This window comes from Salvelinus alpinus, chromosome 38 (genome assembly GCF_045679555.1).
Source record: "Salvelinus alpinus chromosome 38, SLU_Salpinus.1, whole genome shotgun sequence".
Taxonomy (NCBI): Eukaryota; Metazoa; Chordata; class Actinopteri; order Salmoniformes; family Salmonidae; genus Salvelinus; species Salvelinus alpinus.
Genome location: NC_092123.1, coordinates 10,032,881 through 10,044,457, shown reverse-complemented (window position 1 = coordinate 10,044,457; position 11,577 = coordinate 10,032,881). Strand labels below are relative to the sequence as shown.

At 44.3% G+C, this 11,577-nt stretch overlaps 1 protein-coding gene across 2 annotated transcripts in view; it reads left to right on the top strand.

The window, feature by feature from the left end:
• The first annotated feature begins 1,641 nt into the window (after positions 1 to 1,641).
• Positions 1,642 to 11,577, top strand: part of bcl9 (BCL9 transcription coactivator) — a 106,821-nt gene continuing 96,885 nt past the window's right edge. For both annotated transcript variants that reach the window (XM_071387836.1, XM_071387835.1), the window contains exon 1: positions 1,642 to 2,175. The gene's annotated coding sequence lies outside the window, so the exon portion shown is untranslated. The remainder of the gene's footprint in view (positions 2,176 to 11,577) is intronic.

Genomic DNA, 11,577 nt, shown 5'->3' with positions numbered 1-11,577 from the left:
CAGCAGCGTATGTGGTGAGTGTGAAAGTGTGTGAATGTGTATGTGTGGCGTCAGTATGCATGTGTGCACATGTTACTGTATGTAGCGTGTGTGTGTGTGTGTGTGTCTGTGTATGTGTGTGTTGGGGTGTCAGTGTAAGTATGTGTGAGTGTGCGGGAAGACTCCAGTGTGTGTGCATAGAGTCAGTGCAAGAGAGTTAGTGCAAAAAATAATCCGTCCAGGTAGCCATTTGATCAGCTATTTAACAGTCTTGTTTAGCGGTCATGGCTTGGGGGTAGAAGCTGTTCAGGGTCCTGTTGGTTCCAGACTAGGTGCACTGATACCGATTGCTGTGCGGTAGCAGAGAGAACAGTCTATGATTTGGGTGGCTGGAGTCTTTGACAATTTTTTGGGCCTTCCTTTGACACTGCCTGGTGTAGAGGTCCTGGATGTCAGGGAGCTCGGCCCCAATGGTGTACTGGCCGTACTTACCACGCTCTGTAGCGCCTTGCGGTCGGGTACCTTTCCCTTGCCGTACGAAGCGGTAATGCAGCCAGTCAAGCCAGTCCTAACCCCGTGTGTCAGCGCGGTGAATTTGTTGTTGCCTACCCTCACCGCCTAGGGGTGGCCCGCCAGGAAGTCCAGGATCCAGGGTTCTGAGCTTGGTGATGAGCTTGGAGGGGACTATGGTGTTGAATGCTGAGCTGTAGTCAATGAACAGCATTCTTACGTAGGTATTCCTTTTGTCCAGATGGGTCAGGGCAGTGTGGAGTGCAATAGAGATTGCATCCTCTGTGGATCTGTTGGGGCGGTCCAGGGTGTCTGGGCTGATGGTGTTGATGTGAGCCATGACCAGCCTTTCATGGCTATAGATGTGAGTGCTACGGGGCAATAGTCATTTAGACAGGTTACCTTGGCGTTCTTTGGCACAGAGACTATGGTGGTCTGCTTGAAACAAGTTGGTAGCAGCATGAAGCTGCATGTGACGCAACATGGTCAAGGCCAGTGAGGTGATTTGAAAGCTGAGGGTAAACCGACTATGTACCTGTATGATAAAGATACCATTGTGCAGTTGTCACAATCATAAAACATATAACCGCAAAATGATGGGGCTTTAGTGATAAACAGTACGTTTCTCGGGATTTATTTGTTAACCTGTCTGGCTGCCATCTGTGTCTGTCAATCATAAACACCAAAATCCACACAGACCTACACACTCACTTTATGGGTCAGTTTCTGTGGGTTGAAGCTGACTTTTACTTTTACCTGCTAAGTTTGTTGCTCATGGTTCGTTGTTCCAAAATCAACACCTTCCCCCTGCTCTAGTCTCCACCATTACCCCCCCCCCCCCCACACACACCTCTGTTCTCAGGCCAGGCATGAGGACAGATCCTGTCCTACCCAACCCCCCCACCTTTCTCTCTTTCCCTCACTCTCCCTTGCCCTCTTTCTATGTAGGTGCCTCTCCTATTCTCCCTCAGTCTGAATCGTCAATGTTTTATCCTACCCTCCCCTCTCGATGTGATTTTTCACCTGTGAAAGCGGGAGCAGTATGGTGCCTGTGCAATCCTCTGCTGTGTGTGTGTGTGTGTGTGTGTGAGCAGGTCAGAGACTGGGAGGCTTACACGCCGAACGAGAGAGAGGGAGAGGAGGGGCGACCTGAATAGTGGGGGATAAAGAGCGAGTGGCAGAGAGGACAGAGACGGAGGGAGAAAGGGGTGTTTGCAAGGGTAGATGTCTGTGAGTGTGTGTGTGTGTGGGGGGGGGCTGTCTTGTTTGCAGCTTGTCAGCAATTGCTTGAGACAAGCTTCCCCTCCACCATGTGTGAAAGCTACTTGGCGTGAATGCCCGGACTGTACCAAGTGGCGGCGAGTCATGAGGGGGGAGCTACAAGAAAAACAGATCCACGCAGAGACAATAGGCCCCTGAAGTGTTCCCCCCAAGTTGCTTTGATGTTGTCCTAGTGCCTAGATGCTAGAGGGGACCAGGGGTTGCGAGGAGGAAGAAGTCTTTGTGTGCACTTTTTTCACCGTCCAGGACAAAAGAGTGGGGAGTAAGAAGCCCAAAGAGAAGAAAAACACCAAACAAATGAAACCAAAGCGCTCCTCTAGATGTTTTGTGTCCGCGCTAGTGGGGAAGCGAGGGAAGGAGAGAGCGAGTGAGGAGAAGAGAGCTGCAGCAGCACAGGCTGATTGGGTGAGTAGTCTCTGTGTGTGCTCCTTCAGCTTTGGTTGTTTTTTATTTCCAGGGGTTAGTTGTATTTAGGGGTTAGCGGGGGTGGAGGCTGGAGTTGGGAAGCTACTGGGTGAATTGCATGGTGTTGGTGTACCCCCCCATCAAAGCACAAATCAGGATTTTTTTAACACCAGTGTTAATGTGGAGATTGTTATACGAGGATAAATGCAATGCATTGAGCTGTGTGGTAAAGCGTGCTTAAACGGCAGTGTGTGTGTGAGATTGTCAGTGTGGTTTGGAATGTGGGATTGATTCGTCTGTAAATGGGATAACCCCCCCTATGATAGTCTGACCCTCTGTGTGTGAGACAGAGAGAGTAACGGCGGTGAGTGAGCATGTTAGGTGGGAGGGAGAACCGGCTGAGATCTCCCCATTTCCATGTGTGAGACAGAGGTGAGACAATGAGACCGCCCTCTCCATGTCAGCTTTGTCACTTGTGGTTGTGGCTGAACACGATGTTGGGGGAGTGTGTGGGGGGCAGGGTGGACCTATCTGCCCCTGAGGGTTTTGGGGGGCAGATGTCTGTCGAACCAAGTGAGCATGTGGGTAGCGGGCAGATTTCACACAACCAGCGGTTAGATTAGAAAAAAAGCCTTGTGATTTTTGCTTCTCCATTCCTTCCTTTCTGTCTCTCTTCCCTTTCCATGTTATGATGCTTGTCCACAGCTGCATTGTATCTTGAGAATTAGAACTCTCCATCTTATATACAGAGTCTTTGTTAGGCACTGGCAGTGAATGGCAGTTTGGGGGGGTTAATCATTCTGAGATTGTCTGTCATATTCACTTGGTTAACACTCAACATACAATTCAATGAGTGAACTGTGCACCATGCGTGGGATTCAGCTGGTATTAAAACGTATGCAAAAGAAAAGCATTAGAATTGTATACACAATGTCTTTGTGGAGGAAATATTGTTTGTTTGTTGCTTGATTCCTTGACTATTCAATTCTAGTTCATTTCAAAGAATGGTTCACCGTGACTTTAGTTCACCATAACATTAGTTCACCAATGTGATTATACAGGCATTTGTTTTGGAATTATTTGGCCGTTTCCATGCTCTCCCAATTCAGCAGTATATCTAATCTGAGAGATACTGCTGTCAGTCTTCGATATGATTGTTTTTCTTCACTTTGGTCCTGAGTTAAAGGAAGTCCTCTCTGTCAAGTGGACATGATAGAATGAAGTGTGTTTCTTTCTTCATTTGGATCCCCATTAGCTTTTGCAGAAGTAGCATCTAGTCATCCTGGGGTCCACAATAAACACAAAACATGACAAGTAACAAACGAAATTCACACACATTTAAAATACAACAATATGCAAACAATACAACAACACAAATTATATAAACAATACAACAACAAAAATAACGTGTGTGTTAGAGTGCGTCTGTATGTCTGTGTGTTTGTGTCCCCTCACAGTCCCGCCATTCCATGAGTTGTTTTCAATCTGTTTTTTAAAGGTAATTTTGCTGTTTGCTTGAGTAATAGGAGATGGAAGGGAGTTCCATGCGATCATGGCTCTGTATAGAACTGTGCGTTATCGTTCATTTGTTTTGGAATTGGGGACTGTGAAGAGACCCCTGGGGATATGTATGGGTGTCTTAGCTGAGTGTTATTTGATTATGCAGACAATATGTCATTTTGGTCACAGTATTATTTCTCCTAAAAACTAGGAGAAACAGTTCATCTCTGGTCAACCCTACACATTGATGGGGCTGCAGTGAAGTGGGTGGAGAACTTCAAGTTCCTCTGTGACTTAAAATGGTCCACACACACGCTCATAGTCATGAAGAAGGCGCGACAGCACCTCTTCCCCCTCAGGAGGTTGAAAAGGTTTGGCATGGGCCTTCATATCCTCAAAAAGCTGCACCATTGAGAGCATCTTGACTGGCTAAATCACTGCTTGGTATGACAACAGCACCACCCTCGATTGCATGCCGCTACAGAGTATGGTGCGGAAAGTCCAGTAAATCACTGGGACCGAGCTCCTTGCCATCCAGGACCTTTATATCAGGTGGTGTGAAAGGTAGGCCTGGAAAATCATTAAAGACTCCAGCCACCCAAGCGATAGACTGTTTTTCTCTGTTTCCGCACGGCAAGTGCTACCGGTGCAACAACGTTGACACCAACAGGCACCTGAACAGCTTCTATCCCCAAACCATAAGACTGCAAAATAGCTAACAAAATGGCTCCACAGGCTATCTGAGTTGACTCCTTAATTTTATTTTTGTACTGTCTCTATGCACACTCACAGGATTCTACACATTCATACACACACACATACGCACGCACGCACGCACTCACGCACGCACGCACGCACGCACGCACGCACGCACACACACACACACACTTGAATTGCTCACAAGCACACCATGCAGACATGTTTATACTGACTATACACACACACACGCACACACACTCACATACAATCATCATGTACCCTGCAGCTACTCTGTTTATCATATATCCAGATGCCTAGTCACCTTACCCCTATATATATATACCTCTATCACTCCAGTATCCCTGCACATTGGAAATATAGTATTGGAGCTGACCCTGTATATAGCTTACTTACTTCTCGTGTTCTTCTTATTTCATATTTTTTAAATTTTATTTCTCATGTGTTTTTGTTCTACCTTATGTTATTTTTAGTATATTGATACCTACATTAGTGGGTTTAGAGCTAGCAAGAAAGGCATTTCACTGTACTTGTGCACGTGACATTAAAAGTTCAAACTTGAGAGGGGAGGAGAGGAGAAATTCACTCTGTTCTACATTAGTCCTGTCTGGGTCCTCAGACATCAGCTTCAAAGATGTAGCCGTTAAGGGATTTCAATTCACACTGTGGAGTCAGTGCTACAGTATAAGAGGCAGAGTTCACTTCCAGTTGATTCAAGCAATGCATTACTGTAAAAGGATTTTAATACATCAAAAAATTTGAAGAAATTATCTACCTGCGTTAACTGCCGTTTATACTACATCTAACTCACCTAAATGTAAGTAAATGAGCACTGAATGAATGAGCATGGGCAATCATGAGTGTTTTATTTGTGTAAGCTTTACCTAATAATGCATCAAAGGGTACTTGGATTTATTGATAGAGTATATTTGTGCCGCTGTGACACACATTTTGTGTGTTCAAAACAAAAACCTTTTCTAAGCGTATTTCTCCGGACATTTTTCAGACTAGGAAAAGCGAATAGGTTGTGAGCATTTTTGTTACGTGAAAAAGGGCTGTCACGTTCCTGACCTGTTTTCTGTTATTTTGTATGTGTTAGTCGGTCAGGGCGTGAGTTTGGGTGGGCAGTCTATGTTATGTGTTTCTATGTTGGTTAATGGGTGACCTGATATGGTTCTCAATTAGAGGCAGGTGGTTTACGTTTCCTCTGATTGAGAGCCATATTAAGGTAGGTGGTTTCACATTGTTTGTTGTGGGTGGTTGTCTCCTGTGTCTGTGTATGTTGCGCCACACGGGACTGTTTCGGTTTGTTTGTTCGTTTTGTGTAGTCATTTTTCCTGTTCGTGCGTTCTTCGTTACATGTAAGTTCTTACGTCCAGGTCTGTCTACATCGTTTTGTTATTTTGTTTAGTATCAAGTATAGTTCGTTTTTTGTCTTGTTTAAATAAATAATATGTCATTTCACAACGCTGCGTTTTGGTCGAATCCCTGCTCCTCCTCTTCGGATGAAGAGGAGGAGGAAACTCGTTACAAGGGCAGACTTGGCAACTTATGAATTTGCATATGACCTCGAGAATGCAACTTAAGTCTGTTTCTCTATACAACAGGAAATAGCATGAAACAAAATGATACTGCTGTAGAATCAGTAAAACATCATACTGAGTAATTAGGTAAAAGAAGAAAAGGCATGATGATTGAATGAGTTCTAGGGTTTAAAATGAGGAAATTCTATCATTGAAAAGGATAGTTCACTGGGGAGCGTGCAACAGAATAAATGGGTTTATTCTTCACAGTTGTCAAATATCTAATGCATAAATTATGCCTACATTACAGCAACAGTTAATAATCCACTGCAAACATAAAAAAGCATTTAGTTAGATGACAGTTTAGTTAATGCCAGGATGTGAGAATGAACGCTCGTAATAGTTTCATTATGTCCCGGGGTTCCGTAGCAAATTTTTGGTCAGCAGAAATAACTTTAGAAAGAGAATGTGGACTGGGGACTTGCCTTGTGGGACATGGTGATTCTAGGAGGTTCATTTGGAGGTGTCCATCAGGCTGTGTATTCAGGGGGGGGGTGACAGCACTCCAAAGACAGTTGAATTTTTAGAGGGGTCTATGGCAGAGAGATGATTCCCATGAATCATGCAACTACTAAGATTGCCGCTTCAATCTGGAAACCAGAGTGAATCACATCACAGTTATATTTGAGCATACTACACACCCTCTTTGGCATAATCACCGCACCTTTTTGTGTCCTGATTCGGGCTCATGTATTAAGCTAGCGCTGGCTATTGGACAAGAGGGTAGTGAGAAAGAGTATTTGTAAGCCCTGCAGCACAGCCTGGCCTCAGGGACCCATCCCCCATCAACAGCCCCTGTAATCAACATGGATTTCTGCCCAAAGAGGTGACAAATTTACCGGTGCTATAGCTAAGCAATTTCAAGGAAAAACGAGCAGAGGATCGAATAATTGATAGAAGGATCAATGGCCGTGGTTAGAGAGAGAGAGAGAGAGAGAGAGAGAGAGAGAGTTGGAGAGAGAGTTGGAGAGAGAGAGAGAGAGAGAGTTGGAGAGAGAGAGAGAGAGAGAGAGAGAGAGAGTTGGAGAGAGAGAGAGAGAGAGAGAGAGAGAGAGGAGCTCTGCTGGCTGGGCAGACAGCAATCAGACATTTGGCCTCAGCTCCCTACTCTGTCAGGACCGGACTGAGGGGTAGGAGAGAGAGAGAGACAGGTTGATGAACGCAGGGATGGAAGTATAGGTGGTAGATGAGTGTTTGGATCATTTTTCTTAGTTCACGCTGATGGTCAGATTATTTCCCAGTTCTCTCTCTGCTTGATGACTTCCCCATGTGTTCCAGCCAGCCAGTCTGAGACGGCTGCTGAACTCATTCAGCTGCATGGCTCCACAGAGTGCAGAGTACAGGGGCTGTCCAGACATCCCAAGTTCTCTCTACAAAGACCAGAAGTCCCTGACATCTACCTAAGCCTCTGTCACTGGGGGAAAACTTCCCTCAAGTACTGCTACTGAGAATTGTCTAAGGAGGCTTGAGCCAGAATTCAACCAATTGTAAATGAAGGGAAAATCACACTGTGCGTTGACTGAGAATGTTTACGCTGTATTTTAAGGACATGCAAGGTTTTGTGTCAATCTCAAATGGCAATATCCACGAAAGAATCAGCTTGCGTCAGCTTGAGTTCAATCAAGTGTCGTTTGAAAACACTTAGCACCTCCGATACGGTGTAAACATTCAGAGTGAATCTCCAGTGGGTTTTTCTTTTTAAGTTATCAAGGTCTGTGTTGAGGACTGTGTCTACTCTATAGAGTCGCTACCTTCCTCAAGTGTCAGACCGACATTAAGTTGAGTTGGCCTATTTTCAGAGCTCTTCAGCGTGATATCACCGATGCTAGCTAAACAATAGCACACGACACTTGATTGAACTCCCCAGCTTCACTTCATCTCTATCAGGCACGTTACAGCACACAAAGCATGTGCAAGTTCAAGAAGCCCTTCACACCTGGGTGGGCTCTACAAAAGTGCTCGGAGCAGATGAGAGATAATGCAGAGGAACACATGTTAGCGATAGCATTAGCATTAGCATTAGCGCATAACATTAGCAGTGCTGCTGTCTCAGCTAGGGCTGTGGCAGTCCCAAAATTTCGTCAGCCGGTGATTGTCAAGTAAATAACTGTCAGTCTCACGGTAATTGACCGTTAATTAACATAAACACATTCAGCATATCCTGGCTTCCACTCATAATCTACAAGCTACTGATGCAGACCTTTGGAACATCTACAATCCATGTAATACAGCCTACACCTTCACAATAAATCCATTATTTATTTCAGACAGGTCTAAAGAAGCATGATATGAAGGTGTAGACTATTTCAGAAGTACATAATAGCATACTCTGAGTTGTCCTTATGTTAGGCCCTGATCTGGCTATGCCATATGGTTGTGGGCTACGCTTGTTAATTTAGCAGACAAGATTTGCTTAGATTATTTTATAGTATGAAAAATACCAATACCAACTAAGCTAAATAAAATATAAATAATATTTTCTCCAAATGATTTGAGGGAGTGTGCACGTGCGGCTATTCTGTGTTGAGCGGTTATTAACAAAATAAATAGGCATTCCTATATGCTTAATTTTGAGTTATTGCAGTTTTTTACAATTGCTAACAAGCATTTACCTAAACTTAAGATACTTTTCTAAACTCTTAACACAGCAACACACCTACATTACACAATCAGCCAAATAGTTAATTTTCTGCTCAAAACCACATTTTGTTCATTAAATACCAATTCTACATTTCAAAATGCAAAAAACCCTCTATACACACACTAACTCTATCAAAACACGGCAAACCCGACTCAATATCTAATCGTTCTGTCTAAGCACTAGCTCATGTTTTCTATCCAAGAGGAACATATAGTCAATCATAGCACAACGACTTTCAAAATACTAACAGTTGATGGCAATACAAAAACTGCATTACTTTTCATGTTTTAGTTCTACCTGCAGACAATAGACAATATGAAATACACCGTGTTTTATAATTCTGTTTCCTTTTACTGTAAACCCTTCTACATTTTTTGGTTGAGTGTCGAATGTGTGCATTTTTGGCAACATACTATCTAAAAGAGAATGAGTCATCTTTACTTTATAGAATCAGTAGAAAAAAATAGTAAGTGACAGAATTGCTGCAGTAAAAGCTTTATTAGAAACATGAAATTGCTGCCACCCCTGGCAGTCTTCAGCTGAGATGTCTCTGCAGCCGGCATCCATTGCATCCAGGAGGGACATTTGGTCATGTGGCCGATGATCATACACTTTCCAACTCCAGGCTGAAAAAAATGATTCAATGGGGTTGAGGAAAGGCGAGTAGGGGGGGAGGAAAGGGGAACCCATTCTTGGATGGGCTGCAAACCAGTTTGTGATTGCATGTGAATGGTGGAATGCTACATTGTCCCATGTAATCACAAATGTCTTCATGTTTCCTCCCACCTGTTCCCGTTCTGCTCTGGCACCAGTTGTTGGTGGAGGTCATCTCAAAACAAAAGAAGGCGCTCAGTGTTGTAGGGACCAATCTGATTTTTCTGCAGAACCAAACCAGCACTGGAGATTGCAGCACACATTGTGATATTTGCTCCTCTCTGACCCGGCACATCAACGGTGGCCCTTTTCCTGATGACGTTTCTTCCCCGCCGACGTGTTTTTGCCAGGTTAAACCCTGTTTCGTCTACATCAATGATTTCATGTGGGGTCTGATTAGCCTCCAACTCCGTGACTCTCTGAAAGAAATCAAACACAGTATGTGTAAATGCTTTTCAGTATGTCCTACTGTATATTCTGTAACCCATGTTTACATGTAAAGTAGCATAGTGTAAATCTCACTATAGAACAAGACATATTGGATAGACACCATACCTGGACGTATTGGTGCCGGAGTTCCTTGACCCGCTCACTGTTCCTCTCAAAAGGAACTGTGTAAAACTGTTTCATTCGAACTCTGTGTTTGGTCAGAGTCCGAGCCAATGGTAGTCAGGCTGATGCTTTCCACATTGTGAAATACCAGGTTGTCCTCTACAATTCTGGTCTGAATATCTCTCAGTTGTATTGCATTGTCAGCAATGACCAATCCTACAATGGTCTTGATCTTCACCGAGGAGCTTTCCTCTTCCCCCAGAGGGAGGAAGACGTTGTGTCCTTTAGAGGAACAACAATACAACATATGTATATGCATTGGGACTGGTGGCCTACAGTTACTGTGGGACATAGCAACAGTAATGATAGAAGAAGCCCTTGTGAAATGCATTACATACCTGTTGGTTTGTTGAACATTCTGGATAATGGAAGCCACGTTTAACCATCTGAGATGAGGCTGGACTCTTTCACCAGCCTCTCTCAGTGATAGACCATGGTATTAGGCTGGACTGTTTCACCAGCCTCTCTCAGTGATAGACCATGGTATTAGGCTGGACTGTTTCACCAGCCTCTCTCAGTGATAGACCATGGTATTAGGCTGGACTGTTTCACCAGCCTCTCTCAGTGATAGACCACGGTATTAGGCTGGACTGTTTCACCAGCCTCTCTCAGTGATAGACCATGGTATTAGGCTGGACTGTTTCACCAGCCTCTCTCAGTGATAGACCATGGTATTAGGCTGGACTGTTTCACCAGCCTCTCTCAGTGATAGACCATGGTATTAGGCTGGACTGTTTCACCAGTCTCTCTCAGTGATAGACCATGGTATTAGGCTGGACTGTTTCACCAGCCTCTCTCAGTGATAGACCATGGTTTATCACATGGTCTATGATGGTGGCTCGTATTTCATCAGCGACAACAGCTCTTACTCTCCTTTGAACACCACCACGCATTCTTACTCCTCTCCCCCTACCTCTCCTTCTCCCTTGTCCTGGTCCAACTACCCCTCTGCCTGGTCCAGCTACTCCTCTGCCTGGTCCAACTACTCCTCTCCCTGGTCCAACTACTCCTCTCCCTAGTCCAACTACTCCTCTCCCTGGTCCAGCTACTCCTCTGCCTGGTCCAGCTACTCCTCTCCCTGGTCCAACTACTCCTCTGCCTGGTCCAGCTACTCCTCTCCCTGGTCCAACTATTCCTCTCCCTGGTCCAACTACTCCTCTGCCTGGTCCAGCTACTCCTTTCCCTGGTCCAACTACTCCTCTGCCTGGTCCAGCTACTCCTCTCCCTGGTCCAACTACTCCTCTCCCTAGTCCAACTACTCCTCTGCCTGGTCCAGCTACTCCTCTCCCTGGTCCAACTATTCCTCTCCCTTGTCTGGACATATTTTTTTCTCTCTCTGCTCCTCTGAGTTGTTCTGTAACCACATTGACCAAAATCAAGTCCCCTTGTCACTATGTAATGCTTTTATTATAAAGGTGCATTTTTATGGTGAAAATGATCTTCCCCAAACTTGAAACTCACGCGTTGCTTATGTATGCCAGTCAGTGGTGGAAAAAGTACCCAATTGTCATACTTGAGTAAAAGTAAAGATACCTTAATAGAAAAGGACTCAAGTAAAAGTGAAAGTCACCCAGTAAAATACTACTTGAGTAAAAGTCTAAAAGTATTTGGTTTTAAATATACTTAAGTGTCAAACTTAAAAATGATACAAATATACTTAAATATCAAAAGTTAAAGTACAAGTATAAATCATTT